The sequence below is a fragment of the Pleurodeles waltl genome, chromosome 9 (genome assembly GCF_031143425.1).
Source record: "Pleurodeles waltl isolate 20211129_DDA chromosome 9, aPleWal1.hap1.20221129, whole genome shotgun sequence".
NCBI lineage: Eukaryota > Metazoa > Chordata > Amphibia > Caudata > Salamandridae > Pleurodeles > Pleurodeles waltl.
The window spans coordinates 624,177,643-624,199,347 of NC_090448.1; positions in this window are offsets into that span (position 1 = coordinate 624,177,643).

The window sequence follows — 21,705 nt, forward strand, 5'->3', positions numbered from 1 at the left end:
CAGGAAACGCCCCAAAGCGCAACGTGGACACATCCAAATTTTTGAAGGAAAACAGAGGTGTTTTTTGCAAAGTGCCTACCTGTAGATTTTGGCTTGTAGCTCAGCCGCCACCTAGGGAAACCTACCAAACCTGTGCATTTCTGAAAACTAGAGACCTAGGGGAATCCAGGATGGGGTGACTTGTGTGGCTCGGACCAGGTTCTGTTACCCAGAACCCTTTGCAAACCTCAAAATTTGGCTAAAAAAACAAATGTTCCTCACATTTCTGTGGCAGAAAGTTCTGGAATCTGAGAGGAGCCACAAATTTCCTTCCACCCAGCGTTCCCCACGTCTCCCGATAAAAATGATACCTCACTTGTGTGGGTAGGCCTAGCGCCCGCGACAGGAAACGCCCCAAAGCGCAACGTGGACATATCCAAATTTTTCAAGGAAAACAGAGGTGTTTTTTTGCAAAGTGCCTACCTGTAGATTTTGGCTTGTAGCTCAGCTGCCACCTAGGGAAACCTACCAAACCTGTGCATTTCTGAAAACTAGAGACCTAGGGGAATCCAAGATGGGGTGACTTGTGTGGCTCGGACCAGGTTCTGTTACCCAGAATCCATTGCAAACCTCAAAATTTGGCTAAAAAAACACATGTTCCTCACATTTCTGTGGCAGAAAGTTCTGCAATCTGAGAGGAGCCACAAATTTCCTTCCTCCCAGTGTTCCCCCACGACTCCCGATAAAAATGATACCTCACTTGTGTCGGTAGGCTTAGCGCCCGCGACAGTAAATGCCCAAAAGCGCAACGTGGACACATCCAAATTTTTGAAGGAAAACAGAGGTGTTTTTTGCAAAGTGCCTACCTGTAGATTTTGGCTTGTAGCTCAGCCGCCACCTAGGGAAACCTACCAAACCTGTGCATTTCTGAAAACTAGAGACCTAGGGGAATCCAAGATGGGGTGACTTGTGTGGCTCGGACCAGGTTCTGTTACCCAGAATCCATTGCAAACCTCAAAATTTGGCTAAAAAAACACATGTTCCTCACATTTCTGTGGCAGAAAGTTCTGGAATCTGAGAGGAGCCACGAATTTGCTTCCACCCAGCGTTCCCCCATGTCTCCCGATAAAAATGATACCTCACTTGTGTGGGTAGGCCTAGCGCCCGCGACAGGAAATGCCCCAAAGCGCAACGTGGACACAGCCAAATTTTTGAAGGAAAACAGAGGTGTTTTATGCAAAGTGCCTACCTGTAGATTTTGGCTTGTAGCTCAGCCGCCACCTAGGGAAACCTACCAAACCTGTGCATTTCTGAAAACTAGAGACCTAGGGGAATCCAAGATGGGGTGCGTTGTGTGGCTCGGACCAGGTTCTGTTACCCAGAACCCTTTGCAAACCTCAAAATTTGGCTAAAAAAACACATGTTCCTCACATTTCTGTGGCAGAAAGTTCTGGAATCTGAGAGGAGCCACAAATTTCCTTCCACCCAGCGTTCCCCCACGTCTCCCGATAAAAATGATACCTCACTTGTGTGGGTAGGCCTAGCGCCCGCGACAGGAACCGCCCCAAAGCGCAACGTGGACATATCCAAATTTTTCAAGGAAAACAGAGGTTTTTTTTGCAAAGTGCCTACCTGTAGATTTTGGCTTGTAGCTCAGCTGCCACCTAGGGAAACCTACCAAACCTGTGCATTTCTGAAAACTAGAGACATAGGGGAATCCAAGATGGGGTGACTTGTGTGGCTCGGACCAGGTTCTGTTACCCAGAATCCTTTGCAAACCTCAAAATTTGGCTAAAAAAACACATGTTCCTCACATTTCTGTGGCAGAAAGTTCTGGAATCTGAGAGGAGCCACAAATTTCCTTCCACCCAGCGTTCCCCCACGTCTCCCGATAAAAATGATACCTCACTTGTGTGGGTAGGCCTAGCGCCCGCGACAGGAAACGCCCCAAAGCGCAACGTGGACATATCCAAATTTTTGAAGGAAAACAGAGATGTTTTTTGCAAAGTGCCTACCTGTAGATTTTGGCTTGTAGCTCAGCCGCCACCTAGGGAAACCTACCAAACCTGTGCATTTCTGAAAACTAGAGACCTAGGGGAATCCAAGATGGGGTGACTTGTGTGGCTCGGACTAGGTTCTGTTACCCAGAACCCTTTGCAAACCTCAAAATTTGGCTACAAAAACACATGTTCCTCACATTTCTGTGGCAGAAAGTTCTGGAATCTGAGAGGAGCCACAAATTTCCTTCCACCCAGCGTTCCCCACGTCTCCCGATAAAAATGATACCTCACTTGTGTGGGTAGGCCTAGCGCCCGCGACAGGAAACGCCCCAAAGCGCAACGTGGACATATCCAAATTTTTCAAGGAAAACAGAGGTGTTTTTTTGCAAAGTGCCTACCTGTAGATTTTGGCTTGTAGCTCAGCTGCCACCTAGGGAAACCTACCAAACCTGTGCATTTCTGAAAACTAGAGACCTAGGGGAATCCAAGATGGGGTGACTTGTGTGGCTCGGACCAGGTTCTGTTACCCAGAATCCATTGCAAACCTCAAAATTTGGCTAAAAAAACACATGTTCCTCACATTTCTGTGGCAGAAAGTTCTGGAATCTGAGAGGAGCCACAAATGTCCTTCCACCCAGTGTTCCCCCACGACTCCCGATAAAAATGATACCTCACTTGTGTGGGTAGGCTTAGCGCCCGTGACAGGAAACGCCCCAAAGCGCAACGTGGACACATCCAAATTTTTGAAGGAAAACAGAGGTGTTTTTTGCAAAGTGCCTACCTGTAGATTTTGGCTTGTAGCTCAGCCGCCACCTAGGGAAACCTACCAAACCTGTGCATTTCTGAAAACTAGAGACCTAGGGGAATCCAAGATGGGGTGACTTGTGTGGCTCGGACCAGGTTCTGTTACCCAGAATCCATTGCAAACCTCAAAATTTGGCTAAAAAAACACATGTTCCTCACATTTCTGTGGCAGAAAGTTCTGGAATCTGAGAGGAGCCACGAATTTGCTTCCACCCAGCGTTCCCCCATATCTCCCGATAAAAATGATACCTCACTTGTGTGGGTAGGCCTAGCGCCCGCGACAGGAAATGCACCAAAGCGCAACGTGGACACAGCCAAATTTTTGAAGGAAAACAGAGGTGTTTTTTGCAAAGTGCCTACCTGTAGATTTTGGCTTGTAGCTCAGCCGCCACCTAGGGAAACCTACCAAAGCTGTGCATTTCTGAAAACTAGAGACCTAGGGGAATCCAAGATGGGGTGACTTGTGTGGCTCGGACTAGGTTCTGTTACCCAGAACCCTTTGCAAACCTCAAAATTTGGCTACAAAAACACATGTTCCTCACATTTCTGTGGCAGAAAGTTCTGGAATCTGAGAGGAGCCACAAATTTCCTTCCACCCAGCGTTCCCCACGTCTCCCGATAAAAATGATACCTCACTTGTGTGGGTAGGCCTAGCGCCCGCGACAGGAAACGCCCCAAAGCGCAACGTGGACATATCCAAATTTTTCAAGGAAAACAGAGGTGTTTTTTTGCAAAGTGCCTACCTGTAGATTTTGGCTTGTAGCTCAGCTGCCACCTAGGGAAACCTACCAAACCTGTGCATTTCTGAAAACTAGAGACCTAGGGGAATCCAAGATGGGGTGACTTGTGTGGCTCGGACCAGGTTCTGTTACCCAGAATCCATTGCAAACCTCAAAATTTGGCTAAAAAAACACATGTTCCTCACATTTCTGTGGCAGAAAGTTCTGGAATCTGAGAGGAGCCACAAATGTCCTTCCACCCAGTGTTCCCCCACGACTCCCGATAAAAATGATACCTCACTTGTGTGGGTAGGCTTAGCGCCCGTGACAGGAAACGCCCCAAAGCGCAACGTGGACACATCCAAATTTTTGAAGGAAAACAGAGGTGTTTTTTGCAAAGTGCCTACCTGTAGATTTTGGCTTGTAGCTCAGCCGCCACCTAGGGAAACCTACCAAACCTGTGCATTTCTGAAAACTAGAGACCTAGGGGAATCCAAGATGGGGTGACTTGTGTGGCTCGGACCAGGTTCTGTTACCCAGAATCCATTGCAAACCTCAAAATTTGGCTAAAAAAACACATGTTCCTCACATTTCTGTGGCAGAAAGTTCTGGAATCTGAGAGGAGCCACGAATTTGCTTCCACCCAGCGTTCCCCCATGTCTCCCGATAAAAATGATACCTCACTTGTGTGGGTAGGCCTAGCGCCCGCGACAGGAAATGCACCAAAGCGCAACGTGGACACAGCCAAATTTTTGAAGGAAAACAGAGGTGTTTTTTGCAAAGTGCCTACCTGTAGATTTTGGCTTGTAGCTCAGCCGCCACCTAGGGAAACCTACCAAACCTGTGCATTTCTGAAAACTAGAGACCTAGGGGAATCCAAGATGGGGTGACTTGTGTGGCTCGGACCAGGTTCTGTTACCCAGAACCCTTTGCAAACCTCAAAATTTGGCTAAAAAAACACATGTTCCTCACATTTCTGTGGCAGAAAGTTCTGGAATCTGAGAGGAGCCACAAATTTCCTTCCACCCAGCGTTCCCCCACGTCTCCCGATAAAAATGATACCTCACTTGTGTGGGTAGGCCTAGCGCCCGCGACAGGAAACACCCCAAAGCGCAACGTGGACATATCCAAATTTTTCAAGGAAAACAGAGGTTTTTTTTGCAAAGTGCCTACCTGTAGATTTTGGCTTGTAGCTCAGCTGCCACCTAGGGAAACCTACCAAACCTGTGCATTTCTGAAAACTAGAGACCTTAGGGAATCCAAGATGGGGTGACTTGTGTGGCTCGGACCAGGTTCTGTTACCCAGAATCCTTTGCAAACCTCAAAATTTGGCTAAAAAAACACATGTTCCTCACATTTCTGTGGCAGAAAGTTCTGGAATCTGAGAGGAGCCACAAATTTCCTTCCACCCAGCATTCCCCCACGTCTCCCGATAAAAATGATACCTCACTTATGTGGGTAGGCCTAGCGCCCGCGACAGGAAACGCCCCAAAGCGCAACGTGGACACATCCAAATTTTTGAAGGAAAACAGAGGTGTTTTTTGCAAAGTGCCTACCTGTAGATTTTGGCTTGTAGCTCAGCCGCCACCTAGGGAAACCTACCAAACCTGTGCATTTCTGAAAACTAGAGACCTAGGGGAATCCAAGATGGGGTGACTTGTGTGGCTCGGACCAGGTCCTGTTACCCAGAATCCATTGCAAACCTCAAAATTTGGCTAATAAAACACATGTTCCTCACATTTCTGTGGCAGAAAGTTCTGGAATCTGAGAGGAGCCACGGATTTGCTGCCACCCAGCGTTCCCCCATGTCTCCCGATAAAAATGATACCTCACTTGTGTGGGTAGGCCTAGCGCCCGCGACAGGAAATGCCCCAAAGCGCAACGTGGACACAGCCAAATTTTTGAAGGAAAACAGAGGTGTTTTTTGCAAAGTGCCTACCTGTAGATTTTGGCTTGTAGCTCAGCCGCCACCTAGGGAAACCTACCAAACCTGTGCATTTCTGAAAACTAGAGACCTAGGGGAATCCAAGATGGGGTGACTTGTGTGGCTCGGACCAGGTTCTGTTACCCAGAATCCTTTGCAAACCTCAAAATGTGGCTTAAAAAACACTTGTTCCTCACATTTCTGTGGCAGAAAGTTCTGGAATCTGAGAGGAGCCACAAATTTCCTTCCACCCAGCGTTCCCCCACGTCTCCAGATAAAAATGATACCTCACTTGTGTGGGTAGGCCTAGCGCCCGCGACAGGAAACGCCCCAAAGCGCAACGTGGACACATCCAAATTTTTGAAGGAAAACAGAGGTGTTTTTTGCAAAGTGCCTACCTGTAGATTTTGGCTTGTAGCTCAGCCGCCACCTAGGGAAACCTACCAAACCTGTGCATTTCTGAAAACTAGAGACCTAGGGGAATCCAAGATGGGGTGACTTGTGTGGCTCGGACCAAGGTCTGTTACCCAGAATCCATTGCAAACCTCAAAATTTGGCTAAAAAAACACATGTTCCTCACATTTCTGTGGCAGAAAGTTCAGGAATCTGAGAGGAGCCACGAATTTGCTTCCACCCAGCGTTCCCCCATGTCTCCCGATAAAAATGATACCTCACTTGTGTGGGTAGGCCTAGCGCCCGCGACAGGAAATGCCCCAAAGCGCAACGTGGACACAGCCAAATTTTTGAAGGAAAACAGAGGTGTTTTTTGCAAAGTGCCTACCTGTAGATTTTGGCTTGTAGCTCAGCCGCCACCTAGGGAAACCTACCAAACTTGTGCAGTTCTGAAAACTAGAAACCTAGGGGAATCCAAGATGGGGTGACTTGTGTGGCTCGGACCAGGTTCTGTTACCCAGAACCCTTTGCAAACCTCAAAATTTGGCTAAAAAAACACATGTTCCTCATATTTCTGTGGCAGAAAGTTCTGGAATCTGAGAGGAGCCACAAATTTCCTTCCACCCAGCGTTCCCCCACGTCTCCCGATAAAAATGATACCTCACTTGTGTGGGTAGGCCTAGCGCCCGCGACAGGAAACGCCCCAAAGCGCAACGTGGACATATCCAAATTTTTTAAGGAAAACAGAGGTGTTTTTTGCAAAGTGCCTACCTGTAGATTTTGGCTTGTAGCTCAGCTGCCGCCTAGGGAAACCTACCAAACCTGTGCATTTCTGAAAACTAGAGACCTAGGGGAATCCAAGATGGGGTGACTTGTGTGGCTCGGACCAGGTTCGTTTAACCAGAATCCTTTGCAAACCTCAACATTTGGCTAAAAAAACACTTATTCCTCACATTTCTGTGGCAGAAAGTTCTGGAATCTGAGAGGAGCCACAAATTTCCTTCCACCCAGCGTTCCCCCACGTCTCCCGGTAAAACTGATACCTCACTTGTGTGGGTAGGCCTAGCGCCCGCGACAGGAAACGCCCCAAAGCGCAACGTGGACACATCCAAATTTTTGAAGGAAATAGAGGTGTTTTTTGCAGAGTGCCTACCTGTAGATTTTGGATTGTAGCTCAGCCGCCACCTAGGGAAACCTACCAAACCTGTGCATTTCTGAAAACTAGAGACCTAGGGGAATCCAAGATGGGGTGACATGTGTGGCTCGGACCAGGTTCTGTTACCCAGAATCCTTTGCAAACCTCAAAATTTGGATAAAAAAAACACATGTTCCTCAAATTTCTGTGGCAGAACGTTCTGGAATCTGAGAGGAGCCACAAATTTCCTTCCACCCAGCGTTCCCCCACATCTCCCTATAAAAATGATACCTCACTTGTGTGGGTAGGCCTAGCGCCCGCGACAGGAAACGCCCCAAAGCGCAACGTGGACACATCCACATTTTTGAAGGAAAACAGAGGTGTTTTTTGCAAAGTGCCTACCTGTAGATTTTGGCTTGTAGCTCAGCCGCCACCTAGGGAAACCTACCAAACCTGTGCATTTCTGAAAACTAGAGACCTAGGGGAATCCAAAATGGGGTGACTTGTGTGGCTCGGACCAGGTTCTGTTACCCAGAATCCTTTGCAAACCTCAAAATGTGGCTAAAAAAACACATGTTCCTCAAATTTCTGTGGCAGAAAGTTCTGGAATCTGAGAGGGGCCACAAATTTCCTTTCACCCAGCGTTCCCCCACGTCTCCCGATAAAAATGATACCTCACTTGTGTGGGTAGGCCTAGCGCCCGCAACAGGAAATGCCCCAAAGCGCAACGTGGACACAGCCAAATTTTTGAAGGAAAACAGAGGTGTTTTTTGCAAAGTGCCTACCTGTAGATTTTGGCCTGTAGCTCAACCGCCACCTAGGGAAACCTACCAAACCTGGGCATTTCGGAAAACTAGAGACCTAGGGGAATCCAAGATGGGGTGACTTGTGTGGCTCGGACCAGGTTCTGTTACCCAGAATCCATTGCAAACCTCAAAATTTGGCTAAAAAAACACATGTTCCTCACATTTCTGTGGCAGAAAGTTCTGGAATCTGAGAGGAGCCACGAATTTGCTTCCACCCAGCGTTCCCCCATGTCTCCCGATAAAAATGATACCTCACTTGTGTGGGTAGGCATAGCGCCCGCGACAGGAAATGCCCCAAAGCGCAACGTGGACACAGCCAAATTTTTGAAGGAAAACAGAGGTGTTTTTTGCAAAGTGCCTACCTGTAGATTTTGGCTTGTAGCTCAGCCGCCACCTAGGGAAACCTACCAAACCTGTGCATTTCTGAAAACTAGAGACCTAGGGGAATCCAAGATGGGGTGACTTGTGTGGCTCGGACCAGGTTCTGTTACCCAGAACCCTTTGCAAACCTCAAAATTTGGCTAAAAAAACACATGTTCCTCACATTTCTGTGGCAGAAAGTTCTGGAATCTGAGAGGAGCCACAAATTTCCTTCCACCCAGCGTTCCCCCACGTCTCCCGATAAAAATGATACCTCACTTGTGTGGGTAGGCCTAGCGCCCGCGACAGGAACCGCCCCAAAGCGCAACGTGGACATATCCAAATTTTTCAAGGAAAACAGAGGTTTTTTTTGCAAAGTGCCTACCTGTAGATTTTGGCTTGTAGCTCAGCTGCCACCTAGGGAAACCTACCAAACCTGTGCATTTCTGAAAACTAGAGACCTAGGGGAATCCAAGATGGGGTGACTTGTGTGGCTCGGACCAGGTTCTGTTACCCAGAATCCTTTGCAAACCTCAAAATTTGGCTAAACAAACACATGTTCCTCACATTTCTGTGGCAGAAAGTTCTGGAATCTGAGAGGAGCCACAAATTTCCTTCCACCCAGCGTTCCCCCACGTCTCCCGATAAAAATGATAACTCACTTGTGTGGGTAGGCCTAGCGCCCGCGACAGGAAACGCCCCAAAGCGCAACGTGGACACATCCAAATTTTTGAAGGAAAACAGAGGTGTTTTTTGCAAAGTGCCTACCTGTAGATTTTGGCTTGTAGCTCAGCTGCCACCTAGGGAAACCTACCAAACCTGTGCATTTCTGAAAACTAGAGACATAGGGGAATCCAAGATAGGGTGACTTGTGTGGCTCGGACCAGGTTCTGTTACCCAGAATCCTTTGCAAACCTCAAAATTTGGCTAAAAAAACACATGTTCCTCACATTTCTGTGGCAGAAAGTTTTGGAATCTGAGAGGAGCCACAAATTTCCTTCCACCCAGCGTTCCCCCACGTCTCCCGATAAAAATGATACCTCACTTGTGTGGGTAGGCCTAGCGCCCGCGACAGGAAACGCCCCAAAGCGCAACGTGGACACATCCAAATTTTTGAAGGAAAACAGAGATGTTTTTTGCAAAGTGCCTACCTGTAGATTTTGGCTTGTAGCTCAGCCGCCACCTAGGGAAACCTACCAAACCTGTGCATTTCTGAAAACTAGAGACCTAGGGGAATCCAGGATGGGGTGACTTGTGTGGCTCGGACCAGGTTCTGTTACCCAGAACCCTTTGCAAACCTCAAAATTTGGCTAAAAAAACAAATGTTCCTCACATTTCTGTGGCAGAAAGTTCTGGAATCTGAGAGGAGCCACAAATTTCCTTCCACCCAGCGTTCCCCACGTCTCCCGATAAAAATGTACCTCACTTGTGTGGGTAGGCCTAGCGCCCGCGACAGGAAACGCCCCAAAGCGCAACGTGGACATATCCAAATTTTTCAAGGAAAACAGAGGTGTTTTTTTGCAAAGTGCCTACCTGTAGATTTTGGCTTGTAGCTCAGCTGCCACCTAGGGAAACCTACCAAACCTGTGCATTTCTGAAAACTAGAGACCTAGGGGAATCCAAGATGGGGTGACTTGTGTGGCTCGGACCAGGTTCTGTTACCCAGAATCCATTGCAAACCTCAAAATTTGGCTAAAAAAACACATGTTCCTCACATTTCTGTGGCAGAAAGTTCTGCAATCTGAGAGGAGCCACAAATTTCCTTCCACCCAGTGTTCCCCCACGACTCCCGATAAAAATGATACCTCACTTGTGTCGGTAGGCTTAGCGCCCGCGACAGGAAATGCCGCAAAGCGCAACGTGGACACATCCAAATTTTTGAAGGAAAACAGAGGTGTTTTTTGCAAAGTGCCTACCTGTAGATTTTGGCTTGTAGCTCAGCCGCCACCTAGGGAAACCTACCAAACCTGTGCATTTCTGAAAACTAGAGACCTAGGGGAATCCAAGATGGGGTGACTTGTGTGGCTCGGACCAGGTTCTGTTACCCAGAATCCATTGCAAACCTCAAAATTTGGCTAAAAAAACACATGTTCCTCACATTTCTGTGGCAGAAAGTTCTGGAATCTGAGAGGAGCCACGAATTTGCTTCCACCCAGCGTTCCCCCATGTCTCCCGATAAAAATGATACCTCACTTGTGTGGGTAGGCCTAGCGCCCGCGACAGGAAATGCCCCAAAGCGCAACGTGGACACAGCCAAATTTTTGAAGGAAAACAGAGGTGTTTTTTGCAAAGTGCCTACCTGTAGATTTTTGCTTGTAGCTCAGCCGCCACCTAGGGAAACCTACCAAACCTGTGCATTTCTGAAAACTAGAGACCTAGGGGAATCCAAGATGGGGTGCGTTGTGTGGCTCGGACCAGGTTCTGTTACCCAGAACCCTTTGCAAACCTCAAAATTTGGCTAAAAAAACACATGTTCCTCACATTTCTGTGGCAGAAAGTTCTGGAATCTGAGAGGAGCCACAAATTTCCTTCCACCCAGCGTTCCCCCACGTCTCCCGATAAAAATGATACCTCACTTGTGTGGGTAGGCCTAGCGCCCGCGACAGGAACCGCCCCAAAGCGCAACGTGGACATATCCAAATTTTTCAAGGAAAACAGAGGTTTTTTTTGCAAAGTGCCTACCTGTAGATTTTGGCTTGTAGCTCAGCTGCCACCTAGGGAAACCTACCAAACCTGTGCATTTCTGAAAACTAGAGACATAGGGGAATCCAAGATGGGGTGACTTGTGTGGCTCGGACCAGGTTCTGTTACCCAGAATCCTTTGCAAACCTCAAAATTTGGCTAAAAAAACACATGTTCCTCACATTTCTGTGGCAGAAAGTTCTGGAATCTGAGAGGAGCCACAAATTTCCTTCCACCCAGCGTTCCCCCACGTCTCCCGATAAAAATGATACCTCACTTGTGTGGGTAGGCCTAGCGCCCGCGACAGGAAACGCCCCAAAGCGCAACGTGGACACATCCAAATTTTTGAAGGAAAACAGAGATGTTTTTTGCAAAGTGCCTACCTGTAGATTTTGGCTTGTAGCTCAGCCGCCACCTAGGGAAACCTACCAAACCTGTGCATTTCTGAAAACTAGAGACCTAGGGGAATCCAGGATGGGGTGACTTGTGTGGCTCGGACCAGGTTCTGTTACCCAGAACCCTTTGCAAACCTCAAAATTTGGCTAAAAAAACAAATGTTCCTCACATTTCTGTGGCAGAAAGTTCTGGAATCTGAGAGGAGCCACAAATTTCCTTCCACCCAGCGTTCCCCACGTCTCCCGATAAAAATGTACCTCACTTGTGTGGGTAGGCCTAGCGCCCGCGACAGGAAACGCCCCAAAGCGCAACGTGGACATATCCAAATTTTTCAAGGAAAACAGAGGTGTTTTTTTGCAAAGTGCCTACCTGTAGATTTTGGCTTGTAGCTCAGCTGCCACCTAGGGAAACCTACCAAACCTGTGCATTTCTGAAAACTAGAGACCTAGGGGAATCCAAGATGGGGTGACTTGTGTGGCTCGGACCAGGTTCTGTTACCCAGAATCCATTGCAAACCTCAAAATTTGGCTAAAAAAAACACATGTTCCTCACATTTCTGTGGCAGAAAGTTCTGCAATCTGAGAGGAGCCACAAATTTCCTTCCACCCAGTGTTCCCCCACGACTCCCGATAAAAATGATACCTCACTTGTGTCGGTAGGCTTAGCGCCCGCGACAGGAAATGCCCCAAAGCGCAACGTGGACACATCCACATTTTTGAAGGAAAACAGAGGTGTTTTTTGCAAAGTGCCTACCTGTAGATTTTGGCTTGTAGCTCAGCCGCCACCTAGGGAAACCTACCAAACCTGTGCATTTCTGAAAACTAGAGACCTAGGGGAATCCAAGATGGGGTGACTTGTGTGGCTCGGGCCAGGTTCTGTTACCCAGAATCCATTGCAAACCTCAAAATTTGGCTAAAAAAACACATGTTCTTCACATTTCTGTGGCAGAAAGTTCTGGAATCTGAGAGGAGCCACGAATTTGCTTCCACCCAGCGTTCCCCCATGTCTCCCGATAAAAATGATACCTCACTTGTGTGGGTAGGCCTAGCGCCCGCGACAGGAAATGCCCCAAAGCGCAACGTGGACACAGCCAAATTTTTGAAGGAAAACAGAGGTGTTTTTTGCAAAGTGCCTACCTGTAGATTTTTGCTTGTAGCTCAGCCGCCACCTAGGGAAACCTACCAAACCTGTGCATTTCTGAAAACTAGAGACCTAGGGGAATCCAAGATGGGGTGCGTTGTGTGGCTCGGACCAGGTTCTGTTACCCAGAACCCTTTGCAAACCTCAAAATTTGGCTAAAAAAACACATGTTCCTCACATTTCTGTGGCAGAAAGTTCTGGAATCTGAGAGGAGCCACAAATTTCCTTCCACCCAGCGTTCCCCCACGTCTCCCGATAAAAATGATACCTCACTTGTGTGGGTAGGCCTAGCGCCCGCAACAGGAACCGCCCCAAAGCGCAACGTGGACATATCCAAATTTTTCAAGGAAAACAGAGGTTTTTTTTGCAAAGTGCCTACCTGTAGATTTTGGCTTGTAGCTCAGCTGCCACCTAGGGAAACCTACCAAACCTGTGCATTTCTGAAAACTAGAGACATAGGGGAATCCAAGATGGGGTGACTTGTGTGGCTCGGACCAGGTTATGTTACCCAGAATCCTTTGCAAACCTCAAAATTTGGCTAAAAAAACACATGTTCCTCACATTTCTGTGGCAGAAAGTTCTGGAATCTGAGAGGAGCCACAAATTTCATTCCACCCAGCGTTCCCCCACGTCTCCCGATAAAAATGATACCTCACTTGTGTGGGTAGGCCTAGCGCCCGCGACAGGAAACGCCCCAAAGCGCAACGTGGACACATCCAAATTTTTGAAGGAAAACAGAGATGTTTTTTGCAAAGTGCCTACCTGTAGATTTTGGCTTGTAGCTCAGCCGCCACCTAGGGAAACCTACCAAACCTGTGCATTTCTGAAAACTAGAGACCTAGGGGAATCCAAGATGGGGTGACTTGTGTGGCTCGGACTAGGTTCTGTTACCCAGAACCCTTTGCAAACCTCAAAATTTGGCTACAAAAACACATGTTCCTCACACTTCTGTGGCAGAAAGTTCTGGAATCTGAGAGGAGCCACGAATTTCCTTCCACCCAGCGTTCCCCACGTCTCCCGATAAAAATGATACCTCACTTGTGTGGGTAGGCCTAGCGCCCGCGACAGGAAACGCCCCAAAGCGCAACGTGGACATATCCAAATTTTTCAAGGAAAACAGAGGTGTTTTTTTGCAAAGTGCCTACCTGTAGATTTTGGCTTGTAGCTCAGCTGCCACCTAGGGAAACCTACCAAACCTGTGCATTTCTGAAAACTAGAGACCTAGGGGAATCCAAGATGGGGTGACTTGTGTGGCTCGGACCAGGTTCTGTTACCCAGAATCCATTGCAAACCTCAAAATTTGGCTAAAAAAACACATGTTCCTCACATTTCTGTGGCAGAAAGTTCTGGAATCTGAGAGGAGCCACAAATGTCCTTCCACCCAGTGTTCCCCCACGACTCCCGATAAAAATGATACCTCACTTGTGTGGGTAGGCTTAGCGCCCGCGACAGGAAACGCCCCAAAGCGCAACGTGGACACATCCAAATTTTTGAAGGAAAACAGAGGTGTTTTTTGCAAAGTGCCTACCTGTAGATTTTGGCTTGTAGCTCAGCCGCCACCTAGGGAAACCTACCAAACCTGTGCATTTCTGAAAACTAGAGACCTAGGGGAATCCAAAATGGGGTGACTTGTGTGGCTCGGACTAGGTTCTGTTACCCAGAACCCTTTGCAAACCTCAAAATTTGGCTACAAAAACACATGTTCCTCACACTTCTGTGGCAGAAAGTTCTGGAATCTGAGAGGAGCCACGAATTTCCTTCCACCCAGCGTTCCCCACGTCTCCCGATAAAAATGATACCTCACTTGTGTGGGTAGGCCTAGCGCCCGCGACAGGAAACGCCCCAAAGCGCAACGTGGACATATCCAAATTTTTCAAGGAAAACAGAGGTGTTTTTTTGCAAAGTGCCTACCTGTAGATTTTGGCTTGTAGCTCAGCTGCCACCTAGGGAAACCTACCAAACCTGTGCATTTCTGAAAACTAGAGACCTAGGGGAATCCAAGATGGGGTGACTTGTGTGGCTCGGACCAGGTTCTGTTACCCAGAATCCATTGCAAACCTCAAAATTTGGCTAAAAAAACACATGTTCCTCACATTTCTGTGGCAGAAAGTTCTGGAATCTGAGAGGAGCCACAAATGTCCTTCCACCCAGTGTTCCCCCACGACTCCCGATAAAAATGATACCTCACTTGTGTGGGTAGGCTTAGCGCCCGCGACAGGAAACGCCCCAAAGCGCAACGTGGACACATCCAAATTTTTGAAGGAAAACAGAGGTGTTTTTTGCAAAGTGCCTACCTGTAGATTTTGGCTTGTAGCTCAGCCGCCACCTAGGGAAACCTACCAAACCTGTGCATTTCTGAAAACTAGAGACCTAGGGGAATCCAAGATGGGGTGACTTGTGTGGCTCGGACCAGGTTCTGTTACCCAGAACCCTTTGCAAACCTCAAAATTTGGCTAAAAAAACACATGTTCCTCACATTTCTGTGGCAGAAAGTTCTGGAATCTGAGAGGAGCCACAAATTTCCTTCCACCCAGCGTTCCCCCACGTCTCCCGATAAAAATGATACCTCACTTGTGTGGGAAGGCCTAGCGCCCGCGACAGGAAACGCCCCAAAGCGCAACGTGGACATATCCACATTTTTCAAGGAAAACAGAGGTTTTTTTTGCAAAGTGCCTACCTGTAGATTTTGGCTTGTAGCTCAGCTGCCACCTAGGGAATCCTACCAAACCTGTGCATTTCTGAAAACTAGAGACCTTAGGGAATCCAAGATGGGGTGACTTGTGTGGCTCGGACCAGGTTCTGTTACCCAGAATCCTTTGCAAACCTCAAAATTTGGCTAAAAAAACACATGTTCCTCACATTTCTGTGGCAGAAAGTTCTGGAATCTGAGAGGAGCCACAAATTTCCTTCCACCCAGCATTCCCCCACGTCTCCCGATAAAAATGATACCTCACTTATGTGGGTAGGCCTAGCGCCCGCGACAGGAAACGCCCCAAAGCGCAACGTGGACACATCCAAATTTTTGAAGGAAAACAGAGGTGTTTTTTGCAAAGTGCCTACCTGTAGATTTTGGCTTGTAGCTCAGCCGCCACCTAGGGAAACCTACCAAACCTGTGTATTTCTGAAAACTAGAGACCTAGGGGAATCCAAGATGGGGTGACTTGTGTGGCTCGGACCAGGTCCTGTTACCCAGAATCCATTGCAAACCTCAAAATTTGGCTAAAAAAACACATGTTCCTCACATTTCTGTGGCAGAAAGTTCTGGAATCTGAGAGGAGCCACGGATTTGCTGCCACCCAGCGTTCCCCCATGTCTCCCGATAAAAATGATACCTCACTTGTGTGGGTAGGCCTAGCGCCCGCGACAGGAAATGCCCCAAAGCGCAACGTGGACACAGCCAAATTTTTGAAGGAAAACAGAGGTGTTTTTTGCAAAGTGCCTACCTGTAGATTTTGGCTTGTAGCTCAGCCGCCACCTAGGGAAACCTACCAAACCTGTGCATTTCTGAAAACTAGAGACCTAGGGGAATTCAAGATGGGGTGACTTGTGTGGCTCGGACCAGGTTCTGTTTTACCCAGAACCCTTTGCAAACCTCAAAATTTGGCTAAAAAAACACATGTTCCTCACATTTCTGTGGCAGAAAGTTCTGGAATCTGAGAGGAGCCACAAATTTCCTTCCACCCAGCGTTCCCCCACGTCTCCCTATAAAAATGATACCTCACTTGTGTGGGTAGGCCTAGCGCCCGCGACAGGAAACACCCGAAAGCGCAACGTGGACACATCCAAATTTTTGAAGGAAAACAGAGGTGTTTTTTGCAAAGTGCCTGCCTGTAGATTTTGGCTTGTAGCTCAGCCGCCACCTAGGGAAACCTACCAAACCTGTGCATTTCTGAAAACTAGAGACCTAGGGGAATCCAAGATGGGGTGACTTGTGTGGCTCGGACCAGGTTCTGTTACCCAGAATCCTTTGCAAACCTCAAAATGTGGCTACAAAAACACATGTTCCTCAAATTTCTGTGGCAGAATGTTCTGGAATCTGAGAGGAGCCACAAATTTCCTTTCACCCAGCGTTCCCCCACGTCTCCCGATACAAATGATACCTCACTTGTGTGGGTAGGCCTAGCGCCCACGACAGGAAACGCCCCAAAGCGCAACGTGGACACAGCCACATTTTTGAAGGAAAACAGAGGTGTTTTTTGCAAAGTGCCTACCTGTAGATTTTGGCTTGTAGCTCAGCCGCCACCTAGGGAAACCTACCAAACCTGTGCATTTCTGAAAACTAGAGACCTAGGGGAATCCAAGATGGGGTGACTTGTGTGGCTCGGACCAGGTTCTGTTTTGCCCAGAACCCTTTGCAAACCTCAAAATTTGGCTAAAAAAACACATGTTCCTCACATTTCTGTGGCAGAAAGTTCTGGAATCTGAGAGGAGCCACAAATTTCCTTCCACCCAGCGTTCCCCCACGTCTCCCGATAAAAATGATACCTCACTTTTGTGGGTAGGCCTAGCGCCCACGACAGGAAACTCCCCAAAGCGCAACGTGGACACAGCCAAATTTTTTAAGGAAAACAGAGGTGTTTTTTGCAAAGTGCCTACCTGTAGATTTTGGACTGTAGCTCAGCCGCCATCTAGGGAAACCTACCAAACCTGTGCATTTCTGAAAACTAGAGACCTAGGGGAATCTAAGATGGGGTGACTTTTGTGGCTCGGACCAGGTTCTGTTACCCAGAATCCATTGCAAACCTCAAAATTTGGCTAAAAAAACACATGTTCCTCACATTTCTGTGGCAGAAAGTTCTGGAATCTGAGAGGAGCCACGAATTTGCTTCCACCCAGCGTTCCCCCACGTCTCCCGATAAAAATGATACCTCACTTGTGTGGGTAGGCTTAGCGCCCGCGACAGGAAACGCCCCAAAGCGCAACGTGGACACAGCCAAATTTTTGAAGGAAAAACAGAGGTGTTTTTTGCAAATTGCCTACCTGTAGATTTTGGCCTGTAGCTCAGTCGCCACCTAGGGAAACCTACCAAACCTGTGCATTTCTGAAAACTAGAGCCCTAGGGGAATCCAAGATGGGGTGACTTGTGTGGCTCGGACCAGGTTCTGTTTTACCCAGAACCCTTTGCAAACCTCAAAATTTGGCTAAAAAAACACATGTTCCTCACATTTCTGTGGCAGAAAGTTCTGGAATCTGAGCGGAGCCACAAATTTCCTTCCACCCAGCGTTCCCCCACGTCTCCCGATAAAAATGATACCTCACTTGTGTGGGTTGGCCTCGCGCCTGCGACAGGAAACGCCCCAAAGCGCAACGTGGACATATCCAAATTTTTCAAGGAAAACAGAGGTGTTTTTTTGCAAAGTGCCTACCTGTAGATTTTGGCTTGTAGCTCAGCTGCCACCTAGGGAAACCTACCAAACCTGTGCATTTCTGAAAACTAGAGACCTAGGGGAATCTAAGATGGGGTGACTTGTGTGGCTCGGATCAGGTTCTGTTACCCAGAATCCATTGCAAACCTCAAAATTTGGCTAAAAAAACACATGTTCCTCACATTTCTGTGGCAGAAAGTTCTGGAATCTGAGAGGAGCCACAAATTTGCTTCCACCCAGCGTTCCCCCACGACTCGAGATAAAAATGATACCTCACTTGTGTGGGTAGGCTTAGCGCCCGCGACAGGAAACGCCCCAAAGCGCAACGTGGACACATCCAAATTTTTGAAGGAAAACAGAGGTGTTTTTTGCAAAGTGCCTACCTGTAGATTTTGGCTTGTAGCTCAGCTGCCACCTAGGGAAACCTATCAAACCTGTGCATTTCTGAAAACTAGAGACCTTAGGGAATCCAAGATGGGGTGACTTGTGTGGCTCGGACCAGGTTCTGTTACCCAGAATCCTTTGCAAACCTCAAAATTTGGCTAAAAAAACACATGTTCCTCACATTTCTGTGGCAGAAAGTTCTGGAATCTGAGAGGAGCCACAAATTTCCTTCCACCCAGCATTCCCCCACGTCTCCCGATAAAAATGATACCTCACTTGTGTGGGTAGGCATAGCGCCCGCGACAGGAAACGCCCCAAAGCGCAACGTGGACACATCCAAATTTTTGAAGGAAAACAGAGGTGTTTTTTGCAAAGTGCCTACCTGTAGATTTTGGCTTGTAGCTCAGCTGCCACCTAGGGAAACCTACCAAACCTGTGCATTTCTGAAAACTAGAGACATAGGGGAATCCAAGATGGGGTGACTTGTGTGGCTCGGACCAGGTTCTGTTACCCAGAATCCTTTGCAAACCTCAAAATTGGGCTAAAAAAACACATGTTCCTCACATTTCTGTGGCAGAAAGTTCTGGAATCTGAGAGGAGCCACAAATTTCCTTCCACCCAGCGTTCCCCCACGTCTCCCGATAAAAATGATACCTCACTTGTGTGGGTAGGCCTAGCGCCCGCGACAGGAAACGCCCCAAAGCGCAACGTGGACACATCCAAATTTTTGAAGGAAAACAGAGATGTTTGTTGCAAAGTGCCTACCTGTAGATTTTGGCTTGTAGCTCAGCCGCCACCTAGGGAAACCTACCAAACCTGTGCATTTCTGAAAACTAGAGACCTAGGGGAATCCAAGATGGGGTGACTTGTGTGGCTCGGACTAGGTTCTGTTACCCAGAACCCTTTGCAAACCTCAAAATTTGGCTACAAAAACACATGTTCCTCACATTTCTGTGGCAGAAAGTTCTGGAATCTGAGAGGAGCCACAAATTTCCTTCCACCCAGCGTTCCCCACGTCTCCCGATAAAAATGATACCTCACTTGTGTGGGTAGGCCTAGCGCCCGCGACAGGAAACGCCCCAAAGCGCAACGTGGACATATCCAAATTTTTCAAGGAAAACAGAGGTGTTTTTTTGCAAAGTGCCTACCTGTAGATTTTGGCTTGTAGCTCAGCTGCCACCTAGGGAAACCTACCAAACCTGTGCATTTCTGAAAACTAGAGACCTAGGGGAATCCAAGATGGGGTGACTTGTGTGGCTCGGACCAGGTTCTGTTACCCAGAATCCATTGCAAACCTCAAAATTTGGCTAAAAAAACACATGTTCCTCACATTTCTGTGGCAGAAAGTTCTGGAATCTGAGAGGAGCCACAAATGTCCTTCCACCCAGTGTTCCCCCACGACTCCCGATAAAAATGATACCTCACTTGTGTGGGTAGGCTTAGCGCCCGCGACAGGAAACGCCCCAAAGCGCAACGTGGACACATCCAAATTTTTGAAGGAAAACAGAGGTGTTTTTTGCAAAGTGCCTACCTGTAGATTTTGGCTTGTAGCTCAGCCGCCACCTAGGGAAACCTACCAAACCTGTGCATTTCTGAAAACTAGAGACCTAGGGGAATCCAAGATGGGGTGACTTGTGTGGCTCGGACCAGGTTCTGTTACCCAGAATCCATTGCAAACCTCAAAATTTGGCTAAAAAAACACATGTTCCTCACATTTCTGTGGCAGAAAGTTCTGGAATCTGAGAGGAGCAACGAATTTGCTTCCACCCAGCGTTCCCCCATGTCTCCCGATAAAAATGATACCTCACTTGTGTGGGTAGGCCTAGCGCCCGCGACAGGAAATGCACCAAAGCGCACCGTGGACACAGCCAAATTTTTGAAGGAAAACAGAGGTGTTTTTTGCAAAGTGCCTACCTGTAGATTTTGGCTTGTAGCTCAGCCGCCACCTAGGGAAACCTACCAAACCTGTGCATTTCTGAAAACTAGAGACCTAGGGGAATCCAAGATGGGGTGACTTGTGTGGCTCGGACCAGGTTCTGTTACCCAGAACCCTTTGCAAACCTCAAAATTTGGCTAAAAAAACACATGTTCCTCACATTTCTGTGGCAGAAAGTTCTGGAATCTGAGAGGAGCCACAAATTTCCTTCCACCCAGCGTTCCCCCACGTCTCCCGATAAAAATGATACCTCACTTGTATGGGTAGGCCTAGCGCCCGCGACAGGAAACGCCCCAAAGCGCAACGTGGACATATCCAAATTTTTCAAGGAAAACATAGGTTTTTTTTGCAAAGTGCCTACCTGTAGATTTTGGCTTGTAGCTCAGCTGCCACCTAGGGAAACCTACCAAACCTGTGCATTTCTGAAAACTAGAGACCTTAGGGAATCCAAGATGGGGTGACTTGTGTGGCTCGGACCAGGTTCTGTTACCCAGAATCCTTTGCAAACCTCAAAATTTGGCTAAAAAAACACATGTTCCTCACATTTCTGTGGCAGAAAGTTCTGGAATCTGAGAGGAGCCACAAATTTCCTTCCACCCAGCATTCCCCCACGTCTCCCGATAAAAATGATACCTCACTTATGTGGGTAGGCCTAGCGCCCGCGACAGGAAACGCCCCAAAGCGCAACGTGGACACATCCAAATTTTTGAAGGAAAACAGAGGTGTTTTTTGCAAAGTGCCTACCTGTAGATTTTGGCTTGTAGCTCAGCCGCCACCTAGGGAAACCTACCAAACCTGTGCATTTCTGAAAACTAGAGACCTAGGGGAATCCAAGATGGGGTGACTTGTGTGGCTCGGACCAGGTTCTGTTACCCAGAATCCATTGCAAACCTCAAAATTTGGCTAAAAAAACACATGTTCCTCACATTTCTGTGGCAGAAAGTTCTGGAATCTGAGAGGAGCCACGAATTTGTTTCCACCCAGCGTTCCCCCATGTCTCCCGATAAAAATGATACCTCACTTGTGTGGGTAGGCCTAGCGCCCGCGACAGGAAATGCACCAAAGCGCAACGTGGACACAGCCAAATTTTTGAAGGAAAACAGAGGTGTTTTTTGCAAAGTGTTTACCTGTAGATTTTGGCTTGTAGCTCAGCCGCCACCTAGGGAAACCTACCAAACCTGTGCATTTCTGAAAACTAGAGACCTAGGGGAATCCAAGATGGGGTGACTTGTGTGGCTCGGACCAGGTTCTGTTACCCAGAACCCTTTGCAAACCTCAAAATTTGGCTAAAAAAACACATGTTCCTCACATTTCTGTGGCAGAAAGTTCTGGAATCTGAGAGGAGCCACAAATTTCCTTCCACCCAGCGTTCCCCCACGTCTCCCGATAAAAATGATACCTCACTTGTGTGGGTAGGCCTAGCGCCCGCGACAGGAAACGCCCCAAAGCGCAACGTGGACATATCCAAATTTTTCAAGGAAAACAGAGGTTTTTTTTGCAAAGTGCCTACCTGTAGATTTTGGCTTGTAGCTCAGCTGCCACCTAGGGAAACCTACCAAACCTGTGCATTTCTGAAAACTAGAGACCTTAGGGAATCCAAGATGGGGTGACTTTTGTGGCTCGGACCAGGTTCTGTTACCCAGAATCCTTTGCAAACCTCAAAATTTGGCTAAAAAAACAC